Source organism: Schistocerca cancellata, chromosome 1 (assembly GCF_023864275.1).
Source record: "Schistocerca cancellata isolate TAMUIC-IGC-003103 chromosome 1, iqSchCanc2.1, whole genome shotgun sequence".
NCBI lineage: Eukaryota > Metazoa > Arthropoda > Insecta > Orthoptera > Acrididae > Schistocerca > Schistocerca cancellata.
In genome coordinates, this window is record NC_064626.1 from 1,181,751,324 (window position 1) to 1,181,777,891 (window position 26,568).

Below are 26,568 nucleotides of genomic sequence, written 5' to 3' on the forward strand. Positions count from 1 at the left end.
CGTCTCCATACCCCTCCATTGAAAACTGTTGCAACTGACAGTGTAATAATGTGTACGACTTCAGAAAATTTACTATTCATGCCACCAACTTCATCACGTGCTCCACGCCCGCAAATTTAGCACAGAGTGCGTCTTTATGCACAGAACAATGAATCCTGTCTGTCGATCACTGTAATTTTTTGCTTTTTCATTGTCAACAAAATCTTCAATTTCTTTCTGCATGGTGTTGTAATATCTTCCCATAGCAAATTAGCAGTAGATGTCGATTACGCGACTGTATATCGCATAATAGACATTGAGAATTCTTATCCTTATCTTCTGCCATTCCGATTGAGTTTTAGAGGCTTGTGAAGATAGATCACTAGAACGCTTCTTTTTGTGCAAACACCAGTGGACCTGTGGACTTCTTTTATACCGTGAACAAATAGTTTTTGTATATCCATCCTTGGGGACAACACCCGTTCACTACTGTAAGACAATGAAACGTTTACGGCTCTCCTTATGATCTTATTTATTGTGTAGCTACCGGTTTCGACGCTTCAATGGGCCATCTTCAGGCCTTAGTTGATGCTGAAGGGAGTATCACGAACCATATACACGCCGCATCAGTGGCCAACATAACTGGTTTACGCAAACTGTAACCGTGATGTCAGCACACTAACTATCAACTCCCAGTTGGCAGTTGATGGTTGGTGTGCTGAAATCACGGTTACAGTTTGCGTAAACCAGTTATGTTGGTCACTGATGCAGCGTATGCATTTCAGACACACCGCCGCTCAGTACAGAAACGAAAAGGCCTGATGAGGTGGCATAAAGGGCGCCAATGAAACCACCCCTTCCCTTGGGGCGTTGATTGTCACTCATGTTGTGGTGTAAAACGACAGTTCACAGCGTGATGAGCAGCAGGACGACGCCCTTGACAACTTTGGCACTGCTAACGTTAACTGGACGATTCAACTGTTCTCTAAGAAAGTAGTGGTGCAGCACCCCCACCAAACGTTGACCGTATCCCTTTGGATGTACTGCCACTGTAAGCTTTGCTTTGGTATACAGATTGAAAGCACTGGTTACCGTTCAAAACCATTCGACGAAATTTGAACGTGATTCAAAGAGCAAAGGTTGTTTGTGCTTTTTCAGCGCACCTGTTACACATCATCCCAAGATGTCATCACAGGGGAGGGGGGGAGGTACGATATTGATACATGCGTGAATAAAACGGTAAAGTGTCCCTCTGATACTCGCAGTTTGGCAACACCCTCACTGCCAGCTGCTCACCTTTGCTGAGCGCTTTAAAAATGTACCTGTACAGATACAGCCATGATACAGCCAGTCACTGGTTACTAGACGCCAGCATGACAGGCAGCCATTTCGACACCCCTGTGCTGAGTGGCGCTTCGTCGCTGAACTAACGCCACCTGGCGGCACGCCGAAATATAAGGGGTGTCGAAAGCGACGCATGTTATGCCAGCGTTTGGTGATTAGTGACTGGCTGTTCTCCGTGGAGGCAAATTTTGAACGTGCTCAGCAAAGGTGGGCAGGTGACACTGACAATAAGGCCAAACTGGAGGGTCTAGGACGGAACCTATGCCGTTGTTAGTCACCCATATATCAATGTCGCACCTTCTACCGCATCTCCCTACACTTCCCCGTGAAGACGCCACCAAAAACGAAAACAACATTTGCCCCTTCGGGTCACATTCAAATTCCATCGAATGGTTTTGAAAGGTCCTTGTTAGTTCTGCTCTGAATACCAGATCAAAAATTGCTGTCATGCTACATTCCAAAGGGACGCGATCGTGTTGAGAGAGGGGAAGGCCCACTATGTCCTTAGAGAAGGGATGAAACGTCCGAGAGGTGTAAGCAGTGTCAAAGTTTCCCAAGAACGTCGTACTGTTGTTCATCATACTGTGAACTGTCGTTATCGACCATAAAATGAGACAATCAACGCCCCAAGGAAAGGAGTGGTTTCATTGACGCCATTTATGCCACACCATGAAGTCCTTTCGTGGTGATATCGAGCAGCGGTGTGTCAGAAATGTTTTCCTCGGCCACCCGTAAGAAAACTGAGTGATTTCATAGCTATGCACCGCATAGGCATCAGAGAGAGGTGCGAAATGTGGGTGCGGAGGGAGTGTCAGGGTCTTCCGATCGTGTGACACGTCCATTGTGTCGTTGGGTAGAACTGTGGTGAAATTTACTGACAATGCGAAATCATTAAACCACCTTAACGTCACACAAACTTCTGAGCTCTGGCCCTTTTTTCGTAGTTGTCAACACCTTCGTGTTTATATCTGATGATATAAAATTGCTGACAGAGAACGTAGCAAAGATGATATCGAAGTAATTCAGAGGCTTGCTACTAGATTTGCTACTGGTAGGTTCGAACAGTATGCTAGTATTATGGAGATGGAATCAAATGTGAATCCATAGAGGGAAAACGACGTTCTGTTTGCGAAACACTATTCGTGGTGTCACCGCCAGACACCACACTTGCTAGGTGGTAGCTTATATATCGGCCGCGGTCCGCTAGTATACGTCGGACCCGCGTGTCGCCACTGTCAGTGATTGCAGACCGAGCGCCACCACACGGCAGGTCTAGAGAGACGTCCTAGCACTCGCCCCAGTTGTACAGCCGACTTTGCTAGAGATGGAACTGACAAATAGCGCTCTCATTTGCCGAGACGATAGTTAGCATAGCCTTCAGCTACGTCAAAAGCTACCACCTAGCAAGTGTGGTGTCTGGCGGTGACACCACACTATTGACTAAATTTAGAGAACCGACATTTGCGGCTGACTACAGAACGATTCTATCCGTGGTCTCGCGGTAGCGTTCTCGCTTCCCGAGCACGGGGTCCCGGGTTCGATTCCCGGCGGGGTCAGGGATTTTCACCTGCCTCGAGATGACTGGGTGTTTGTGTTGTCCTCATCATTTCATCATCATCCAAGAAAGTGGCGAAATTGGACTGAGCAAAGGTTGGGAAATTGTACGGGCGCTGATAACCACGCAGTTGAGCGCCCCACAAACCAAACATCATCATCATCATCACGATTCTATCGTCACAAACGCACATTTCGCGTAAGCCCCGCGAGGACAAGATAAGAAAAATTAGCTCTCGTATGGAGGCGTATACAGTGCTTTTACCGTCGCTCTATTTGCGGAGTGACTAACTGTGGTATAAGTTGGCCTGCGGAATATGTATGTAGATACAGATAAATTAGAAAGTAAACTGGAAAACTACTGTTACCTAACTACTTCTGTTCCTCTCAAGAACTGCTGTGAGAGAAACCTACAGCTTTAAGTTGTGGAAAAGAATCACTGCTTGCTCAATTTTTAAAAAAGAACAGTCGAGATCGCATTAATATTTCTTTATTAATCGGTTTCGGCTTGTCTACAAGCTAGCTTCAGAATTTGTTTTGGCCCCCTATGGCTGGTGCTGGCGGCTACTCGGATTTTTGGTGATACCACAATCGTGGCAATAAAGAAATATTGTTGCGAACTCCACTGTTCTTTTCTAAGTATGGAAACAGGTCTTGTTCTCCGTGGATTATGTTGTCAAAATTTATGGACTGCTCGCTCGAGTTGTCAAACCCATTTTGCCTGCGGTTATATAAACTCACCCATTGTTGCCTGTCAAAGTCGAATATGAATTTACTGAAGAGTCTGAAAACTGAACCGCTTCACGTCAGTACTATACATTAGGGAAACGATCCATTAACCATACAACTACTTAACTAGTTCATCTTTTCGGACGAGAGATTTTAGGGCATAGGCTGTACAACATTAACGACATCTTAACAACATGTGTTACTACTTGTCGTTGTAATAGCGACGCATCCACAAAACTGTTAATGCTTTCGTTGCCACTTGTTGACTGCCTGTTGGCTTCCGTCTCGGGTTCTTCGGCCGACGTTTGATGATTTTTCTGACGTTTCGCCAGCACGAATGGTTAGCATTGTCAAAACTTCACCCATCATCACCAGCAATGGAGGGTGAAGCTTTGACATTGCCAGTCACTCGTGCTGACGAAACGTCTGAAAAATCATGAAACAAACGTCGGCTGAAGAACCCGAAGCAGAAGCCAACAGGCAATTTGTCAATGACGTATCCGCTCAGCGCAGTTTCTGAAGCCAGTTTCTTTAATTATTATTACTGACTTTGATTTTTGCAGTCATACACCCATCAGAAACATGCGACAAACAGTGTATTTATTCACACACTCACAAAATTACATATTCAAGTCATACATATCATTCCATTCAGAAACGAACATGGTGAGTGTGCTATGTATGACGTACTTGAACATCGTGGTTAGGCTCATGATGCCTTGTACACACACGATAACAGCTACGTAGTATAAAAGCATAAAATGTATGTATATATAAACAACAGCTTAGCGAACTAAATTTTCTTTACGGTCTTGTCTCTCTGCGTAGAAGAAAGAGGCAATTCCACCGCAACAATGAAATTCGATAATAATGTCAAATTTTTGATGCCCACAATTTACAGGGGCTGTATCAAGTTAAATGGTCCGAAGTCCCATACTCATGTGGTTAGAATCTTCCTCCTCTCCACATTTAATGAGGCGAACCTGTTCGTCCAAGTCGTACATGATTTTTTGGAGTTTTCGTGACAGAATTTCAAGCTTTTTACTGTCACATAAAACCTACAAGGGATGGTTTCGTCGGAATACCATTGTGTGGCTGGGTTACAAGGATTAACTCACTGTGGGATCGTCCCCTGGAGATGATACTTCTGCATTCATTATCCCACTGGTTTCATAATTTACGCTTTCAAAATAATAAGATCATTGAGACCTCGACTATGTCAACAACGAAAATTTGACCGTTACGTTATGCTGTCACGCGCCCGCCTCAGAATTAATATTCGACATCTTACGTTTCTCTGCCTTTTTTTCGAGTGGGATTTCCTTAATGTCTGGAAACCAAACACAGTAATCATTTTAAGCGGCTGATCGTTATCGAGGTAATTTATATCTGAATGAGATAGTGAGACACTTTGCTACTGTGATTTATAAGGTTACCTTAAAGAAATGGGCATGATGTTATTTCAAATAACGGAGATTTCCACACCACTGTTTCACTTCGTAGCACACGCGATTCCAAACAACTCCATATGTAGGCAACATGCAGCGACCGTTGTCGGGTTAGATAAGGCCGTACGTTCGGGTTGCAGCCCAGTGTGATAAAAGTACGTAACAGCTTCCTACTCGTATCTTATTTGCAGAACGACCGTGCTGCACGTAGCACCAAGGCCTCGTCACGTAACTGTGGGAAGAAGAGCAAACTTTATTATACTTTCGATCTCTTTGTGGCATCCCAGTCCGTGTTAAAATTATTTCCGTAAACCAATAAAATATTGCAAAAAAAGGTAACTAAAGAAGATTAGATTTCAGTTTGCCGTCGACAATAAGAGCAATAGAGTCGGAGCACAACGTAGGTTGATGAGTTTACAACTGAAATTGTCGTGTCCTTTTCAGAAGAACTCTCCTCCCCTCCCCCCCCCCCCCGTTTCCCCGTCATTAACGTTGTTAGGGAAATGATCGGACGGGAATTCGAACAACACTCTTTCCCAATGCGGGTTCTGTGTTTCACCACTATGCCATCTTGCTCGGCAGTTCCGATAAGTGAGCTTTATGTCGAACGCGGAGAAACTTACTCTAGTATGGTGTACATTAAACCTGAAAACACATTTGTGGAGTATAATTTATTATCACAATTACAGTAAGTTTGAAATACATTTTGTACTTCAACAAATTTTATTAACCAATATGTTACGACACTGAAACTCATGTTACCATAGGACATAATTTCAGTACATTTCAATGTGACCACCTTGCACGTCTAGGCACCCCCCCCCCCCGCCCCCTCCCCCCCGGCGCTCCACTGTAGACCGAAAAACCTGCCCAACCATATCTGGTATAATCTCAGCAACTGGGGCTCGAATCCGCTGTGTTAAGTGTTCAGTGCAGCGGATTTTCACCTGGTATACCTTAGACTTGATAAACCCCCATGCAAAAAAAGTCTAAGGGTCAATTCAGGAGAGTGGTGTGCCCACATCTGTGCAGAGGCACGACCAATCCATCTGCTGGGAAATGCTTGATTCAGATCATGACACATAGCTTGTCTGGCTGCGTAGGTCTCCGCTTCAAGCTCATGTACTACCTGGATATGGTACGTACGTTTGTGCAGCTTGTAACGAAGAACACCATAGAGTGGTTTGAGGAATACCAAGCTTCCTACTAAGTCTCCTGGTAGATGCGGAAGGGCTACGTGTGATCACATCCTGCACATACTGCCGAATAACTGGCACCACGCAGGGAAGCCGTACCGTACACTGCATGCAGACAAGCTCCACACATCCCCCACACAGTGAGATGATCTATGGCCGATCTCCCACTACTGTATAACGATCTTGATTGTTCCAGGAATGTACCAGCTGCAGCAACTGGGATACATCGCCATCGCTCGCCACGGTAATGATGCATGATACGTATACTAACAAATCCAGGAGCCGAGCGACCGCTACGGTCGCAGGTTCGAATCCTGCCTCGGGCATGGATGTGTGTGATGTCCTTAGGTTAGTTAGGTTTAATTAGTTCTAAGTTCTAGGCGACTGATGACCTCAGAAGTTAAGTCGCATAGTGCTCAGAGCCATTTGAACCATTTTTGAACAAATCCAACCTGCATGAACTATCGCAGCCAGTAAGCCACTACTGCTCTTACTACCCATCCCACTGTCGCAGAGGTTTTTTTCCCATGGCACGAGCCATGGCACTTTTTTCCCTCTGCTCTTCAAATCGCTACCCTCACTCGCGTCTCGTCCACTATCTATCACCTGATGGACCGTGTTAATGCGTAGTCTTACCCAGACGCACGGATAACATCACAGCCCAGCATCCTGTGATCCACTTACTAGATAACTAACACGTTTACGGAGGTGACAGTAGAACTTTTGGTTTGGTCACCACGTTGGTGCGGGCGTGGAGGGGCCCTATCTTACATCCTGCACACTCTGCACGGTGTCTGGCGTTATGGCCGGCCTCCCTGGACGTTCTTCATCTGCAACACTACCAGTATGCTGGAATTTATTGACTAGGGCCTTGATAGCAAGCCTGGTGGGGCCTGTTTTCCGGAATCGACGGGCAATCTCTGTCCGCACCTGTTCATACGTCATTCCACGAAGACGAGCAGACACAACAGCGATTGTTCTTCTCTGGATAGCATTCTGTCGTAGTACCTGCAAGAAACAAATATTCCGTTAAATATCACTGAAATGTACAGTGACTTACAATATTACTGAAATGTATAGTGACTTTAGAATCACCCTGTATTCGTAGTGTTTATTACTAGTACACTCCTGTTCAGAAAACATCTTAAAGAACTAGAGATAGGACGTTCCTATACACAGGACATGTACATTAGTATGTTTTGCAGAAATGATTAGCAATTGAATATATCGGCCCGCGGGTAAGAGGTCAACATCGATATCGTGGCGCAACACCATTTACCGGTAAAATGTACCTGCGGCTCTCGTTGTCGCTATAAACCAAAGGTGACTTTAGCAGACGTCCAGGATGCGTCGCATACGTATGCGCGAACCGTACCATCAACTCAGTGGGTTTGAATGAGGGCGCATTATTGGCTTGAGATAATGTGATGCACCCATCAGGGAAATTGCTGCCCGTGTGGGACGAAGTGTTTCGGCAGTGCAACGAGCATGTGCAGAATGGTTCACGGAAGCCTACAGAACACGATGAGATGGGTCAGGTCACACCACCCAGACCACTCCCCGAGAAGTTTGGCACCTCATCCGAATGGCATTGCGGGACAGATATGCGTCCTCCTCGGCTCTGGTGGAACAGTGTAACACATAGTTCGCTATCAGGGGTGACAGTCCGTCGTCGTTTCTTCCGGCGTGGGTTACGTGCGAGTCGCCCACTTCTCCACCTACCTTTGACGATTGTGTAGAAACGTGCTAGACGGCAATGGTGTATGGAACGACGGCATCAGCTAGTGTTTTCGGACGAATCCAGGTTCTGTTCGCTTGGAAATTGTGGCCGCATTTTGTTCGCCGCAGTGGAAGTGAACGGCATCACAGTGATTGCATTCACGTAAGACACACAGCGCCAACTCAAGGCCTTATGGTGTGGGGCGCTTTTGGGTACAGCCACGAATCACAGCTGGTGCGTGTCCAGGGCACTGTGACCAGTTTGACCTACGTGAGTGACATCCTGCGATCCATAGTCATAAGCTTTCTGCACTACAACCTAGATGCAATTTTTCAGCAAGACAATCTGCGACCACATAATGCTGCAGGAACACGTGCCTTCTTGCTGTCACAGGATGTCAGCCTTTTTCCCTGGCTCATCAGATTACCGGACTTGTCGTCTATAGAAAATGTCTGTGGGATATGGTGAAACGATGGGTTACTACAGTGACCGAATGCGAACCACCATAGAGGAACTTTGGAACTAGCTGAATGCATACCACACGACGCCATTCGCACCTTATGCGCGTCGATGCCATCATGCATGCAATAAGTTATCAAGGCCCATGGTGTACCCTGTGCCTAATAGGCAACCCGACACTTGCTGAACCGAGGCTACTGAGAATTAATGACAATCTGTTTTGTGGAGATACACTGCTGTGTACAGTTGTGACTTATACATATTAAATTAATTTTTTATATAATACCTAAAAGCTGCACGCATTTCGAAATGGTTGCAAAACTTCCGAGAATCGTCTTCCAGTTCTCGATAAACCACATGACACACTCCTCTGCAGTCACGGAAACTGTATGAAGTGCCTCCTTTTCCATTTTTTCTTTTGTATTTGTTTGAAATGTTGCATAAACACAATGTGAGGTAATGAGATGGCAATAGTTAGCAACAATAATGTAATAAGAGACTATAGCGCAAAATAACGATTCCTAAGTTATGAATTACTCGTGCAGTGAGCTTCCTGGGGTCTAGATGTTCCATTAATAAAAAAGATTTCTATTGAATGGAGATGAATATTTTATGAATATTGCGTAATAATTTATGAATATTGTGTAACAAAGGAAGGTAGCCGGATTTGTGAAGGGGGATCTGGCAAACGTTCTGTGAAGTGTGAGGGGGGCGCCAGTCAGTTAGAGGTTGGGCAAGACCTCACTGTTGAACGCGATCTGTTATGGGGAGAATGTGCTCTAAGTGTTTCATGAGACTGGCTGAGTAAAGGTTCCATGAAAATACTGTAGCACACATGGAGGCGTTCTAGGATTAATTGTGTAGACAGTTTTTTGCTGTTTATTTGCATGTTCTAGGATTTTTTTTTCTTTCCAGTGATTTAATTCCCCAGCCCAATATGGGCAGGGGAGGGCTGTCAGTGGCACAATCCGCCGCTCTTCAGCCAAGTGACATGACAACTAATACGAGAAGAAAATGTTTCATATAAGACGATAAAAATGGGGGCCATAAAACAGCGTAAGGGGAGATAATGGACATAAAAATACACTGACATGGAGACGTTGATGGGGGGACAACTAAAAAAGTTGACATAATGTTAAAAAAACACAGTTGGCGATTCAGAGAACACAAAACAGACACTGAAGTCACACGCACAGGTTAAAAGTTGGCCACAGTATTAAAAACACTCCAGAACAACACACTTTAAATCCACTTGGAGCACACACAATGAGGAATAAAACTGCCAGATGGGACCTGCCGAGGGAGAGGCCTGAGAGGATGGAAAAGGAGGGCAGCAAGGTGCAGCAGGGGAGGGGGCGGGATGAAAAGAGTAGGGGCATCGGCAGGTGCACCAAGAGGCAGGAGACAGGTGGGGCAGGAGACAAAGAGGGAAGACAAGGCAGGAGGGAGTACAGAGACACTGAAGGGGAGCACAAGACAGGGAGGGGGAGTAGGAAGGGAAAGCCACTCAGAAGAAGGAAGGGGAGGAGAGGGAACACTGAGGAGGAAGCAGGAGGAAGGTGTGTTTAGAGTTAGTAGAAAGGGTAGATGTCAGGGCGATAGGATTTTTTTCCCTTTATTGTTATTTTTAACCTGTACAATCAGGCAGGCTGGCAGTGGCATGCTACGCCACTCTTCAGCCTTAGCATTGACAATGATATAACACAGAAAGAAGATCCAGAATATACATAGTGATGGACAAAAAATAGTGGATACAGAAATACAAAAAACATGGAGCTGTTTACACTCAACGATTACGACACTGAAAACATGTTGACACGGCGCACATAACACTGATGAATTCGACGGCACAGGTGAACGTATGAGTGTGACGGCGGACACTAAAAAACACAAAACGATGGCACACACACGCGAAACTGATGGCGATGATCTCCGGCACGCGAATGTCCACATAGCGTGTACGAGTCCACTGACCTGCCAAGAGGGGAAGAAGGGGGAATGAGAGGGAGAGGGGTGAGCAAGGATGCCAATGGTGGAGGAGACGGTAGTGGGAACGGAGGAAGGGCTGGAGGGGAAGCCCGGGGGAGGAGTGGGGAGAAAGGGAGGAGGGAGGGAAGGGGGAGAGAAGGGAGAGAGGGTGCCTAAAAGAAACAAACACAGGAAGAGGGAGGGAGGATCAAAGTTGGTAGGAGAGGTAGATGGAGGGCATCATCAGGGAGGGGGAGCTGGCGGAAGCCAACTTGGGAGAGGGTGTGGAGAGTGGAGAGATGGAGAGCAGGTGGGACATGGAAGTACAGGCGCAGCAGCGGATGGGGGCGGGAGAGGATGGGAGAGACCAGCAGGTGAGGAGGATCGAGTTTGTGGGAGGTGTAGAGGATCCGTATCCGTTTGAGGAAAATGAGAAGGTGGGGGAAGGGAATCAGGTTGTACAGGATCCATGTGGGGGAGGGGAGACAGATGCGATAGGCGAGGTGAAGAGCATGGTGTTCCAGGATCTGAAGGGATTTGTAAAAGATAGGGGGAGCAGAGATCCAGGCAGTGTGGGTGTAGCAAAGGATAGGGCGAATGAGGGATTTATAGGTATGGAGGATGGTAGAGGGGTCCAGACCCCAAGTTCGGCCAGAGAGGAGTTTGAGGAGACAGAGGCGGGAGTGTGCCTTGGCTTAGATCGTCCTGAGGTGGGGGGGGTCCAGGAGAGGCGACGGTCAAGGGTGACACCAAGGTACTTAAGGGTGGGGGTGAGGGCGATAGGACGGCCATAGATGGTGATGAAGAAATCGAGGAGGTGGAAGGAAGGAGTGGTTTGGCTACTACGAGAGCCTGGGATTTGGCAGGATTGACCTTAAGCAACCACTGGTTGCACCAAGTGGCGAACCGGTCAAGATGGGATTGGAGAAGGTGTTGTAAGCGCTGCAGGGTAGTGGCAAGGGCAAGGAAGGCAGTGTCATCGGCGTAGTGGAGAAGGTGAATGGGGGGGTGAAGGCGGCGGCATGTCTGCCTTATACAAGAGGTACAGAAGAGGGGAGAGGACGGAGCCCTGGGGCACACCGGCGGAGGGGAAAAAGGTGTAGGAATCCATGTTGTGGATGGTGATGTAGGAAGGACGGTGGGAAAGAAAGGAGCCGATCAGATGGACGTAGTTAATAGGAAGGGCAAAGGTTTGGAGCTTGAAGAGGAGACCGGAATGCCACATGCGGTTCTAGGCTCGTTCAAGGTCAAGGAAGAAGAAGATAGCGGAATGACGGGAATTAAGCTGTTCGGAGAGGAGATGAGTGAGGTGAAGGAGAAGGTTATTGGAAGAGAAGGACAGCTGAAAGCCACACTGGGTAACAGTAAGGACACAGTGCTGGCGGAGATGCTGGTGAATGCGTCGGGTGAGGATGGATTCCAGGACCTTGCTGAAGACCGAGGTAAGGCTGATGGGACGGTAGGAGGAGACAGGAGATGGCGGTTTACCGGGTTTAAGGAACATCAGGATATGGGAGGTTTTCCACAGATCGGGGTAGTAGCTGGTGGACAGGACTACATTTTAGAGCCTGGCCAGGGTGGAGAGGAAAGAGGCAGGAGCTTCATGAAGGTGACGATAGGTGACACGATCGTGACCAGGAGCGGTGTTGAGTTTCGTGCGGAGTGTAGCAATGAGATCCTGTGTACTGATAGGGGCATTGAGTCCTGTGTGTGCAATGTTGTCCAAGTACTGGAAACCAGGTGCGAGGGGAGGGACAGAAGTATCAGTTCGATCGCGGACATCTGGGAAGAGGGAGTAATCGAACTGGGGATCGTCAGGAATGGTAAAGACATTGGAGAGGTAGGATGCAAAGTGATTGGCCTTACTAATGGCGTCAGGGAAGGGTTGGTTGTCATGAAGCAGAGGATAGTGGGGTGGGGGGGCTTGGATCCGGTAAGGCGGCGGAAGGCGGACCAGTACTTGGACGAGTTGATAGGAAGGGTAGCGTTTAAACAGGTGCATGTCTGTCGCCAGTCCCGGCATTTCTTAGCTGCGAGCAAGTTACAGATGTGTCTCTGGAGTTGCCGGTGGCGTCGTAGTGTGTCCGGGTCACATGTGCAGAGGAATGCACGGTAGAGACAGTTGGATTCACGGAGGAGGACAGCCTGTGGGGGTAAGGTAGGACGGTGGGGGTGGATGGCGATAGAAGGGATGTTGGCCTCCAAAGCCTCAGACAAGGTCTGCTGGAGAAAGGAGGCGGCATGGGTAACATCGTCAGGGTGGTGGTAGGTGAAGGGGTGGCCTTCGTCCTGGGTGGAGAGGGTATCCCGGTAGGCATTCCAGTTGGCATGGGAATAATCATTGACATATTTCAGGGGAGGGTCGTGACAGGGGTCTGGGTGGGGGCGACGACCGTCTGAAATGGTGAGGAGGACAGGGAGATGGTCACTACCAATGGGGTCCAGGACATCCACCATTATGTGGCCAAGGAGGTTAGGGGAGGAGAGGACGACATCAGGAGTGGAGTTGGATTTGGGGCAGGTGTATTGGGGAATGGGGACAAGGTCGCCTTGGAAGGAGGAGAGGAACCGATGCCACTGCCGTAATTGGGTGGCGGAACGACTATGGATGTTGAGATCGGTGGCGATCACATAGGAGGAGAAGGTATGGTGAATGTGGGAGAGGAAGTCAAAAGGAATAGGGGTGCTAGGGCAGACATAGATGGTGGCGCAGGTGTTGGTAAGGACAGGAAAGAAGAGACTAAGGATCAGGTGTTCGGTGGGGTCAGGAAGGAGAGGTTGGAGCTGAACTGGGATATGGCGGTGGTGACTAATGGTAACTCCGCCACGTGCTATCGGGAAGGGATTATCGGAGTGGTGAAGGAGGTAGGGCGAAGTGTGGAGGGTGTGTTGGGGCTGGAGATAGGTTTCATTGAGGAGGAAGGCATCCACGTGGTGGGTGGCAAGGGTGTGCATGAAGAGGTTCTTGTTGGCGGGAAGGGAACGGATGTTGTTGAACAGGATACGGTGGTGCCGCGCTATGAAAGGGATTTAGACGTGGGTGTCGAGATGGGAGAAGGTGAAATGGGCCTGGTTGTGGGTGTAGGTGTCATACATTTTGAGGTGAAAGACGGAACGGGCGGCGAGGGATATCTATTGGAGGGTGTAAGGGCACTGGAATGGGTGGACATTTTGCAGTACAATGGTGAGGAACCTGATGATGTCTTCAGCGGTGGGAGGGGGACGAAGGGAATTGCGAGGAGGGGTGGGGGCGTCCAGAGGGCGGACAGGGACGGTGAGTTCAGAAGTAGTCGGAGGGGGTCGGGCCTTGCATTTTTGGGAGTAGGTGGGATGCGGGTGATTGCAGGTATTACAGGAGGGAGGGGACTGAAGGTTAGGGCACTGCCGGAGGAAGTGCGCTTGCCTACAATGCGGGCAGGTGGGGGCCTCACGGCACTCAGCTGTTGTGTGCACATTGTAGCGCAGACACCTCTGGTAGCGGAGGGATTGAGGAGGGGAACGGGAGGGGTCAACCTTGTATCTCTGGTGGAAGAGGAGGGAACCCTCCTTCAGAAGGCGGTCAATGGAGGGGCGTCCTCTGAGAAAACCGCATAAGGCAAGTGGGGCCGGCGGAGTTAAAGATGTGGTAGACCGCCTGCACCTCCAGCGAGGGATGCGACTTGAGCTCCGCCAGCACCTCCTCCTCTGTGATAGTCGGACTAAGCCGAGTGATCACGGCGGTGAGCTTCGGCGGGTGACGTGGGGGTTGGGGTTGGCGGGTAGGAGACAGGGAAGGAGCAGGGGTGAGGGACGTGTTGGGGCCAAAATGGGTGATGGGGACGGGGTAGAGGATGTCAGTATGGAGGGTGGGGCTGGGGGAGGAGATGAGAACTGAGTCTCTTCTGGGAGTGAGGAGGGAGATCGGGGCTCTAGGGAAGTGTTGGCGGAGAAGGAGTGAGAGGTTCCGAGCCTTGAGGGGGGAAGGATCGGGATGTGAGAGGAGGTATTTGTAGGAAGAGGGAGGGGAGGAGGAGGAGGAGGCAGAGGGAGCAGTTCCAGGCGGGGAGACATCCATGGCATCCTGGCGGGGGGAGGAGGACGGGGCGGGGCCTTTTTGGAAGCAGAGGAGGTAGTGGTGCCATTAGGGCGTTTAAGGGTGGCAGAAGGGTGACTGGTGACATGAGGGACAGGAGCTACAGGGAGGTGGCGGGAAGTGGCAGGTCCCGGCGTGGACGCAGTAGTCGGCGCCGGAGACGGCGATAGTGAAGGTGACGGCGACGGCGATAATGGTGATGGCGAAGGCGATGGGGAGAGCTGGGCATGGGCAGTGGCCCGACGGGCCACCACCCTAGCTGGAGCTGCAGTGACAGGCTGTGGGAGTGGGGGGAAAGGATCAGAGGGAGAGGAGCGGGAGGAAGAAGCTGGGGAGGGGGCGGCAAAGAACGAGAGTGAAGGGAGAGTTAGAAGAGGAGGGATGGAAAGAGGGGGGGGGGCGACTGGGCACACCATGTGATGGTGGTGGTGGTGGCGGAGGACAAAGTATACACTATGGCAGTGGTGGTAGTAGTGGCAGTGGTGGTGGGGGCTGACATGACGACAGGGATGAACTAAAACAGTACAGGACGAAAAGGAGAGGAAAATACCAGGGACAGGCGAAGACGGACGAAGAGGAACAAAGACGGATGAAGACGAGGACCAGAGTCCCACGCTGCTGGCGCTGGCGACGGCTGGCAGGAACGCCGCAGCTGCTGCTGCTGGCTGGCTGGACCACTGCTGCTGGCTGGCTGGCTGGATCGCTGCTGCTGGCTGGACCGCTGCTGCTGCTGCTCGGCTGGACCGCTGCTGCTGGCTGGACCGCTGCTGCTGCTGCTCGGCTGGACCGCTGCTGCTGGCTGGACCGCTGCTGCTGGCTGGACCACTGCTGCTGCTGCTTGGCTGGACCGCTGCTGCTGGCTGGACCGCTGCTGCTGCTGCTCGGCTGGACCACTGCTGCTGGCTGGACCGCTGTTGCTGGCTGGACCACTGCTGCTGCTGCTGGCTGGACCGCTGCTGCTGGCTGGACCGCTGCTGCTTCTGCTCGGCTGGACCGCTGCTGCTGGCTGGACCGCTGTTGCTGGCTGGACCACTGCTGCTGCTGCTGGCTGGACCGCTGCTGCTGGCTGGACCACTGCTGCTGCTGCTCGGCTGGACCGCTGCTGCTGGCTGGACCGCTGCTGCTGCTGCTCGGCTGGACCGCTGCTGCTGGCTGGACCGCTGCTGCTGCTGCTCGGCTGGACCGCTGCTGCTGGCTGGACCACTGCTGCTGCTGCTCGGCTGGACCGCTGCTGCTGGCTGGACCGCTGCTGCTGCTGCTCGGCTGGACCGCTGCTGCTGGCTAGACCGCTGCTGGCTGGCTGGCTGGCACCTGCAACCCTAACGCTTCGATTAGTGCATGAAAACACAAATTGAAGGGCGGTACTCGTAACAGGTACCGCCAGAGATTTTTTTTTTTTTTTTGTCATTATGTGGTATTAAATTTATTTAAATCAAATATCTGTGTATGTTCACTGTGATTCATGTATCATAAGAACTTATTAAGTTCCGCCACAGGGTGTACAGCGAAAGAGAACCTAATTTCAAAATTAAATATTGTCTCGAAAGTTAAGATCAATAGGCGAGTGCAACAAAGGGTATATTATTGTGGAAGCAGTAAGAAAAATTAAACGGAAGATATACAGAAGTTTCGGAGCAGTTCGAAAAGCTGCTAACAGATGGCGCTGTAATCGCAGGACGACGTGCGTATAAATAGTGCGCCGCAGTTCAGAGGATCAGTTCACACGCACCCACTCCGCTGCTCGACTCGCTGCGGCCCACTTCGTTACCGTCACTCACGCACGCCTTTCGTTCCAACCGCAAGTCATGGCAGGACGCAAGGGCAGCAAGTTGACAGCCGCGCTGGAGCTCTTCAGCAATGCGTTGGGGAGCGCCCGCGGCCGCAAACGACAGCAGAAGCAGAAGCGCAAGCAGCGGACGCTGGAAAGTGTCCAGTGCTACAAGTGCCAGCAGTTGGGGCACGTGGTGGGGGTCTGTCAGAACGCAGTGGCGTGTTTGAAATGCGCGGCGGCGCACGACACCCGCAACTGCTCCAAACCACGTGGAGTAGCCAGCAAATGCGCAAACTGCGGCGGTCCCCACGCCGCCAACTCGCGCAGATGTAGCTACCGTAAAAGAATTCCGTCGGCCGCCCCCCCCCCCCTGCTCCGGCGAGGGGTGCGTGAAGTGCCGCGTCGAAGCCGCCACTGACCAAGCGTTGGCCGACTTCCAAGCAGCCTTTGTGGCCGAAAGGGCCGCAATGAAAGAAGGGCTCGTGGCTGTTCACCGACAGCTTCAACAGCTGCTTGAGGAGCTGACGTCCACCGACTCGCCCCCTGCAGCAATGCAGGCGGCGTCGGGCATGGATATCGGCGTCGGGACGCCTGCGCTGCCTTCTCCTCTGGAGGCAAACGCGGACGAAACATCTGGGGACCCGGGTTCGATTCCCGGCGGGGTCAGGGATTTTCTCTGCCTCGTGATGATTGGGTGTTGTGTGCTGTCCTTAGGTTAGTTAGGTTTAAGTAGTTCTAAGTTCTAGGGGACTAATGACCATAGATGTTAAGTCCCATAGTGCTCAGAGCCATTTGAACCATCTGGGGACGAGATGCCGACCGCTTCTTCGCATGATGAGGAAGTGTCAACCGACGAAGGGCTGCCCCTCCCGCTCCCAGACGAGCGGAGTGTGCAGCCCTTCCTGTAGAAGATCGTGGCGTCGTTGAAGGACGGCACGTACCCTCACGGGGACAACCCGTACCCCTTCACGGCACCTCATGCGAAGCCACCCCTCCCTCATCAACCGTGCGACCTGCGCCACACTCGTGGCATGTTGCGCGAGGCAGTGACGAGGAAAGAGCTGCAATTGCTGAATAGCCGCTCCATCTTCACCCCGTCGGACTGGGAACACATCTGCCAGGCCACAGAGAAGTGGGTGAAGGAAGAGTGGTGCTCCAGCAGACGCCAGCCCACCACAGAAGATCTTCCTGCAATCAACTAATTCGCTAATCTAAACAAAGCGAAGTAGCCTGAAGCCAATTCCACCGAGAGGCCACACACACCAACAGCGCAGATCAAGGAGGAACAGCAGCAATGATGCTTGAACTCTTGCATCACCGGATTTAGGCAGTCCGTGAATTGGCGAGAGGAGACGAGAGGATTAGTTCCACCGATTAAACGTGAAACAATGTTAGCATACCGAAGGAAGAGGTTGAAATCATGTATTCCATTGAACAACATGTTTTTCTGATACGGGAATACTACAGGTTAGAACACAGTCACACAGCAACAAGGGGCATGTACCAAAAGGACCCGATGAGAAAACCATTCCTAAGCTCTTTGCCAACGGACAGGCAGCAACTCTGATGATTTAGAAAGAAATTTTCGTCCCAGTTAAACTGTACTTACTTATGAAAATGCTGCCACTGTTTCTGGATTTATTCATTAAAATCCAAGGAAATTTGTCTGAAGAATTGCAGTAGAGACTGGTTGGAAGCATTTCAAGAAGCAAAAAATACTGAGACAGAGCCTACACTTTTTTAGTTTCAAAATCCAAAGCCATCTGACCATACCCGTACGAGCTGTGTGACAGAGGGCTGACTTTGCGAACGATATTCTCAAAATGGGTTGATGATGAAGGACTTTATGTTGGCTGCATCTGGTTTACCAATGAAGCACACTTCCATCTGAATGGAGTCGCGAATAAACAGAACTGGGGATTTTGGGGTTTCCTAAAATCTCTATTTGTTTGAAGCGAAACCAGTATATTCTCCCAAATTACTGCTCGTGCTGTGGTATGCAGCACAGGCATTGTTAACCCTTTTTTCACGGGAGAAACGATCACGATAGTCTGATTAAAATTACATGGCAGTTGGTACTTTCGTCTTGGAGGTGTTTAGCACATTGGACTCGCACTCTGGAAGACGACGGTTCAATCCCGCGTCCTGCCATCCTGATTTAGGTTTTTCTGATTTCCCTAAATCGCTACAGGCAAATGCCGGAATGGTTCCTTAGACAGGACATGGCCGACTCCCTTCCCCATCCTTCCCTTATCCGATGAAACCGATGACCTCGCTCTTTGGTCTCTTCCCCCATATCAACCCAACCCAACTCTTGGAGGTGTCTTCCTCCAATCAGAGCGCTCAACGTCACGCCTGAACTGTCCGACGTTGCCAAACTGCCACAACAAATGGTCACAAAACAGTAGTAACGAAATACGTACGTTTCGTACACACCACTATACTCTGTTCATCATAAAAATATACCTGTTGTAAACAAACACAAACTCGATTATTGCTCAGGAGTCGTAGCATAGTTCTTGGAAGTGGGTTATACTTGTGTATTACACATACGACGGTCACTCCAAAAGAAATGCACACTATTTTTGTAAAAATACAGTTTTCATTCTGCATGTGTGAAAGTTTTACAGTGTGTAGATACATCCTTCCTGCTTGTTTTCAAACTTAGTTAACATGTTCCCGTGAGTGGCGCCGTCACAGCATGTCTTCAAGATGTCTGCTACACTTGACGTTCTTCAGAAGCAATGTGCTGTCATAGAATTCCTGTGCTGTGAAAACGAGACAGTGGGAAACATCCACAAGAGGTTGAAATAGGTGTATGGAGATGCTGCTGTCGATCGCAGTACAGTTAGTCGGTGGGCAAGCAGGTTACGTGATGAAAGCGGGCATGGCAATATTGAGGACTGTCCTCGCAGCGGCAGGCCTCGTACTGCACACACTCCAGACAATGTGCAGAGAGTTAAGGAATTGGTGACTGCTGATAGATGCATCACAGCGAACGAATTGTCACGCTACGTTGGGATAGGGGAAGGAAGTATTTGCAGAATACTGAAAGTGTTGGCGTTCAAAAAGGTTTGTGCCAGGTGGGTTCCCAGGATGTTGACAGTGGCTCACAAAGAAACAAGAAAAACGGTATGCAGAGAACTTTTGGAACAGTACGAGAATGGTAGAAATGAATTTCTTGGAAGAACTGTGACAGGTGATGAAACATGGCTCCATCATTTTTCACCAGAGACGAAGAGGCAAGTCAATGGAGTGGCATCATGCAAATTCACCCAAGAAAAAAAATTCAAAACTACACCTTCTGCTGCAAAAGTTATGGCTATGGTGTTTTTCAGTTCCGAAGAACTCTTGCTTGTAGACATCATGCCAAGTGGAACCACCATTAATTCTGACGCATATGTGACGACACTGAAAAAACTTCAAGGTCCACTGAGTCGTGTTCGACCATATCGGCAAAAGCAGGCTGTTTTGCTGTTGCACGACAATGCACGGCCACATGTCAGTCAAAAAAGCATGGAAACGGTCACAAAACTCGGATGGACAACACTGAAACACCCACCTTACAGTCCTGACCCGGCTTCATGTGACTATCATCTCTTTAGGAAACTGGAAGACTCTCTTCGTGGAACAAGGTTTGAAGACGATGAGTCCCTTGTGCACGCTGCCAAACAGTGGCTCCAACAGGTTGGTCCAGAATTTTACCGTGCGGTTATACAGGCGCTGGTTCCAAGATGGCGTTAAGGCAGTTAAGAGGAATGGAAATTATGTGAAGAAATGAAAATATTGTTCCTAAAGGATGTATCTACACACTGCAAAACTTTCAAACATGTAGAATAAAAGATGGATTAAAAAAAATAGTGTGCATTTCTTTTGGAGTGACCCTCGTATTATTACTAAGTTACGTTAAATGAAACTTTAAGATATTCTAATGTATTAACGGCTCCCAACGTTCTTCTTATTCACGCTTTAGCTGTGTAGTTTTCATTTCAAAACTCATGTACAGTCACAGTCTCTGTACTACTGTGCACTGATTGTCGTGCTGCTAATACGCAGTACGAAAATGGCTGAAGATCCTTCATGTTCCATAGTGAAACACACGTTTGAAACAAGATTAAAAGTGCCGAGAAATAGGTTGTTCTTAACGTTTTTCATACATTTAAAAAATGTTCAAATGTGTGTGAAATCTTGTGGGACTTAACTGCTAAGGTCATCAGTCCCTAAACTTACACACTACTTAACCTAAATTATTCTAAGGACAAACACACACACCCATGCCCGAGGGAGGACTCGAACCTCCGCCGGGACCAGCCGCACAGTCCATGACTTCATACACTTAGAGAAACAAAATACGCTTTGATGTTTTCCAAGGAACTGTATCTGATACAGTTGAGATTAAAGTTCACTTTGGGTATATAGCGGAAATGGTAACGCAATGGATTCGTAACCTAGAGCAGAACATGAATCACTGGTGAAGTCCGACCCTAGTCTATTTTTCTCGTTCAATTTTAAATACCAACATCTCGTAATTGTAGAATTCATCATTATTTTTATGAATAATGTACGTCTCTTGTTTCTAATTATATTGCACGCGAAATACCAGTTTTTTTTCAAATATAAATTCTTAATGTCTATATTTTATGAAAGATCGTTAATAAAGGTTGCTTATTAAGAAAACATAACAATTTAATTTTTTAGGGCAAAAAATCGAGCATCGAGCACACCATACGAATGTTGCATTTTTACATTGACGCTGCATCATTACGATATGAACCCAACACAACTGATATGTAGCGAAGTTAAGGGATTTGGCCCGAGAAACAGCAAGACTCAAGCTGCCAGACGTACTGGAACTAACGCGCGCAACTCTTTCACATGCCACTGCCGTTCACTTGAGGAATTTAGAACGGCACGTCATTAAAGAAAGAGGAGAAAATGTGGCGCCTGGATGGCTTTGTGGATTCTGTTGTTGATCGACTCGTTATCATAGTAGTACATGACAATTCCAGGACTGAAAGTCCGCAGCTCGTGGTCGTGCGATAGCGTTCTCGCTTCCCGCGCCCGGGTTCTCGGGTTCGATTCCCGGCGGGGTCAGGGATTTTCTCTGCCTCGTGATGACTGGGTGTTGTGTGATGTCCTTAGGTTAGTTAGGTTTAAGTAGTTCTAAGTTCTAGGGGACTGACGACCATAGCTGTTAAGTCCCATAGTGCTCAGAGCCATTTAAACCATTTGAACCAGGACTGAAATGTATTTCTCGGATTCGGATAAGGAAGGAGCTAAGAGGTTGCCAGACGACTGACTATAATTAATACCTTCAAGGGCTTCAACAATACGGTGAAATGCCTGCAATATGCTTTTGCAACACGCATAGCTCGCTCAGAAAATTTACCCTGGGTTTAAGTTAGGAATTTTCATCACTCTTGTTTGTAATTAGAATACTTTGGTCGGTGAGAACGAGAGCATATTATGCTTTCCGACCGGTCACCTAAAAAGCGCGCGGTAATGCTAGAGTTTTGCCGAAAATTATTTCATTCTCTTTAAAAATCAAATGACATTCGAAGCTGTATTTTTTCTTTCCGCTGGCCAGTATGGCCGAGCGGTTCTAGGCGCTTCAGTCTGGAACCGCGCGACCGCTACGGTCGCAGGTTCGAATCCTGCCTCGGGCATGGATGTGTGCGATGTCCTTAGGTTAGTTAGGTTTAAGTAGTACTAAGTTCTAGGGGACTGATGACCTCAGATGTTGAGTCCCATAGTGCTCAGAGCCATTTGAACCATTTTTTTCTTTCCTCGTCTCTTTTTACATCTTTACTGCGACCGCTCGCATCATTGCAGTTTAGTTGGACCTGCTGGCTGGCCAGTGCTGTCCTAGTTTAGTTCGCTGGTAAAACTGTTGTCTCGCATTATTGCTCAGTCTTATGTGCGTGAAACATATCACAAAACGTATCCGCGCCCGGGTTCCCGGGTTCGATTCCCGGCGGGGTCAGGGATTTTCTCTGCCTCGTGATGACTGGGTGTTGTGTGATGTCCTTAGGTTAGTTATGTTTAAGTAGTTCTAAGTTCTAGGGGACTGATGGCCATAGATGTTAAGTCCCATAGTGCTCAGAGCCATTTGAACCCAAACGTATCCTTATGATCATACTTGACTGTACTGGACGCAGCTTGGTTTCTGCTTCACGTGAAACGAAATCCAATGAGACGGAGTAGATGAAGATTCTTTCTCACAAGACGCAGTTCGGTTTCACATATGCTGTTAACACCACTGAGATCAGCCTACAGTGAGTAAACTTCATACGACAGAGTATAAAACTGAACTTTCAGAAGGCAGAAAATGATGGTTACAATTGATTCTATACGTATATAAATATAAAAACAATCTGCAGATCTTCCGTAGTGCGGTGGTGACTTCAGTCAGCGATGCAAGGGAAGAAGCTTTCGAATATCGCCAAGTGATTAGATTTCTTTCTTTTTTAAATCTTTACCAAAGTTACTCTTTTATTATTTTCAATTAATTGGTTTCGATTTTTAACCTTGTGTTACATGATTTTCAACATCGTATTGACTTTTGTATCTGCTCGTATTTTTCTTCTCATTTTGATCTTTCTTTTGGAATCTGCTTATTTAGTCTATAAGCCGTAAATGAGTTGCAACCGGGACTGCTTGTCGGTCGGTATCGCGTCAGCTCTCATAGAAAAGCCGCGCGGTTGCGGTGGAACCTTAGATTCCGGGTTCGACTCTCGGTCCGGTACACATTTTCGTCCGTCGTCGCTGATTCCGCTTAAGGTCTCGATGCAGCTGACATAACTAATCTCATCCCTTCCCTTCCCTTTCCTTGCCGGCACGGTAGCTCAGCGTGTTCAATGGTTCAAATGGCTCTAAGCATTATGGGACTTAACATCTGAGGTCATAAGTCGCCGAGACTTAGAGATACTTAAACCCAACTAACCTATGGACATCATACGCATCCATTCCCGAGGCAGGATTCGAACCTGCGACCGTAGCAGCCGCATGGTTCCGGACTGAAGCGCCTAGAACCGCTCGACCACAGCAGCCGGCTCAGCGTGTTCGGTCAGCGAACAATTTCGCTATAGCCGTTACCGAATGCCTTGTGTATTCCGTTTTGTCTTGAGTTGCGCGTTATTCGTTATTTTCTTTTCTCATTTTGAAACGAGTGAAGGGACTAATCCTGGTCCATCACGAGGTTCGAACACGGTTCTTTCTACGTTAGAAGAGATCGGTGATTCATATGACCATTATCGTAAGATGATCATATTTTTGGAACCCAAAGCTGGGACCAACATGGGTGCTCATACAGGCGGACAAGGGAGGGAGGCTGCCCCCCCCTCTCCCCCCAGATTTCATGGTAAGGAAAAAATCTGCTGCAGTCAAATGAATTTAGTTCAAGAAATTTATAGAGAAGCCGCCCCTGCAAACTATGGTATGGGCATCCTTGGGGACCAATTTTATACAGTAAATACTTAGTACTTGGAATACAACAGTGTTCTATAATTGTTATACCTTATTAAAGTCTACACTGAAATAAATAACAGGTATCAAATGACAATATAACAAATGTAATATAAAACATAAGACACATTCATTGTTCCTATATAATAACGATGAACCAAAATATTAAAATTTAATAAACATTTGTTCAGATAACTATATACAACTTTTAAAATTTTAGTTGCTCATGCCCACATATTTCTGTGATGAATGAATTTTATTTAACAAATGCTTGGCCGGCCGGAGTGGCCGAGCGATTCTAGGCGATACAGTCTGGAACCGCGCGACCGCTACGGTCGCAGGTTCGAATCCTGCCTCGGGCATGGATGTGTGTGATGTCCTTAGGTTAGTTACGTTTAAGCAGTCCTAAGTTCTAGGGGACTGATGACCTCAGCAGTTAAGTCCCATAGTGCTCAGAGCCATTTGAACCATTTGAACAAATGTTTGCTTTAAGTTTAGAAAATCATATAATTCTGAACAACTGTATTTCAGATTAATTTTAACCGTCAGAATTGATTTCAAAGCCTTTATTTTCATTTGAGTTTTCTCAGATGCCCATATGTTATTCATCAAAGAAAAGACACGCCCGACTGCTGCATTTGTACCTGGAAGACACAAAGCAAATTTCGCACTCGTTGAAATATTCTCATAAGGAATTTGTTTCGATGTGAAGTGCTGAAACATCTGTACCCAACGCATATCAGTGTCAGTTTTTTCTACGTTCCATTTGCCTATTTTCTGAGGGTTGACAAACTGCTACATATTAAGACACTCTTGAAATAATTCATTGTCATTGATGATACAGTTTGGCAAAACGTTTATGACAGATTCATGGCGTTTTTTGGACCTCAGCCAATGTAGGTACATCGTTTAAAGGAACCCATTTTAAGTTAGAAAAGGCCTTAAATCGATCCGTCCACCTCTCAATGTACTGTGCACTGCTATCATAAAATTCACAGATGCTTTCAGTGAACTTTAATAACGCTTATGTCCACCTCATATTCAAGTTTTCTTAAAGTACTTCTTATAACGTGTGGCACGAATCTGGTTTTTCGTTTTTCTGTCATACTTTTAAATCATGAAGTGCTTCTTCAACCTCTGCATATGTAACATCTGGCCTTCTTCTTCAATACTGCTGCATGAAACGTTGACGCTTGATTATGTAAAAACATAAGAAAGACTTCAGAGCATGGGTTTTCAAAAAATTTCCTTAGTATTGTAGGGCATTTTTCTTCACTCAAAAAATATGATTTCAGTGGTCCGTAGAGCCTTAAAACTCTTTCAGTGGCTGGCATCGAGGTCAACCATCTGGTACTGCTGTATCCAAGTAACAGTTTTTACAGTGCGTCAAAAAATATACAAAATTATTTTAGGCTTTCTACACGCGGACAGAATATATGTTGAAGTTATAACAAATCTTGTGAATGACACACTCTAGGTCGACTGGTAGACAATCTGCAGCTGTCTTTATAGCATTATACACTATGTGCGCTGTACATCATACACCAATGACGTCATGACCAAGTCAACCCTTTAATTTGTGGAAAATATTGTTTGTCCCTCTTAGAGACCGTCCACCAAAGTTTAGGTTGGCATTGTCCCCACAGAATGCTACAACCTTATCATTCAAATTATATTCTGTGATGGTATCGCATGGATAGTTACCAACAATATCTGCAGTTTCACCAGGCTGCCCTTTAAACTGGAGAATTTTCACATGCCTTCAAGAGGCAAGAAATATCGAACTAGTACAGGTAAGAGCTTTGTGTTTCCATGATTACAGGCATCAGAAAGAATAGTAATTCAGTTCACATTGCATATTTCTCGCTGCAATTCATCAAGACAGTATGGAGCAAGCACATCAGCAACAATGGCTTCGCATTTTGTACGGCCACAAGTGTACTTAGACTCGAAGCACTTCTGGATGAGCTTAGACGCACCAGTCACCTGAACGAAAGCTGTGATTCTCTTGTACTAAATCGAAGGCCCATGTGCCTCCACTGAAGCTAGTTTAAATTCGTGGTCACTTGGAATAACCTGCCGAAAGAAGTGTGTTAAACGTCTCGAAGATGCGGCACTGGTATCTGATGACGTGTTTGGCCGTTTTCAAGTTACACTCTATGTCGTACTTCCGTCAATGAGAAACACAAAACTCTCCCACACATTTCGTGCAATGGACATCGTGGTCTGTTCTTCCTCTTTTTATTATGAATGGATACCTGTGTTAAAAGTAAATAAATGACAGTGTATGAGGGTTTGTTCGCTTAAATTTGATTTAACCCGTCTACTATCTGTGGATGTCTACAGGAACGCAGTTACTATGTAGGGATCTATTATTTATTATTTTTTATGTAAAACAATTGTTTATGATTTCCTGTTTTTGTAAGTGCTGAAACGAGCAGTTTCAAAAGACAGAAATTATCATCGTTGGTTGGTCGTATAAGATAAACATACATTCTCAAAGACTTTAGTTTACATCTCTAACACGTTGGCAGCCGCGGCCAAAGTGAGTGACCTGCTCCCAGAATCCATGTTAAACGGTTCATACAGTGTGATTCGTCATCTTAGTTGTAGTCCATCTGTCTCCGAATTTTTTTTACGAGAAAATAGATCTTGTGAATTTTCCAGTAATTGGCGTAAAGAGTGGGAAGTTCAGCTCAGATGCGCAGTAATATCGTCTTACACCTTAAAGAAATGGAGCAGAAAGAGAAAGTACATTTTCCAAATGAATTCTGTACGTCTGTGTACTTATTAAATGACCCTACCGTTAATCACCTTTTACCTGTTACCTCGTGTTTTTTTGTCCAATTTGCGAAGAAACACCA